The sequence below is a fragment of the Juglans microcarpa x Juglans regia genome, chromosome 1D (assembly GCF_004785595.1).
Source record: "Juglans microcarpa x Juglans regia isolate MS1-56 chromosome 1D, Jm3101_v1.0, whole genome shotgun sequence".
NCBI lineage: Eukaryota > Viridiplantae > Streptophyta > Magnoliopsida > Fagales > Juglandaceae > Juglans > Juglans microcarpa x Juglans regia.
In genome coordinates, this window is record NC_054594.1 from 28,221,931 (window position 1) to 28,222,347 (window position 417).

Consider the following 417-nt stretch of genomic DNA (forward strand, 5'->3'; position numbering starts at 1 on the left):
GATTTTATAGACCACCGAACATAAACTGATTGGTCGAAATTGCACAAAACTAGTTGGAACATCCACCTTAGGAATCAATACAAGATTAGTAGTGTAACCCCCGCTCCTTTCTTCTTACGTAAGCTTCTCTCTTTCTTACGTAAGACTCATCATTTCTGACATAAGCAAATTCCGATGACGGAATTATGCAACAGTCTGCCATTCTTTCTGTCGACTGCAAGCATCGTCATGTGTGCCGAACCATGACGACGTGCCTCTTGAGATATTAGATGACTTCACTGGAAATATTTATATGAGGTATTTCCAGTATCGTTGAGTTAAACTTGTTTTTAAATGAGACAATTATAATATTTTGAAGAGCTCCAAAATATTATAATTGTCGGAGATCATTTTAATATTAATTATTAAAATGATTCC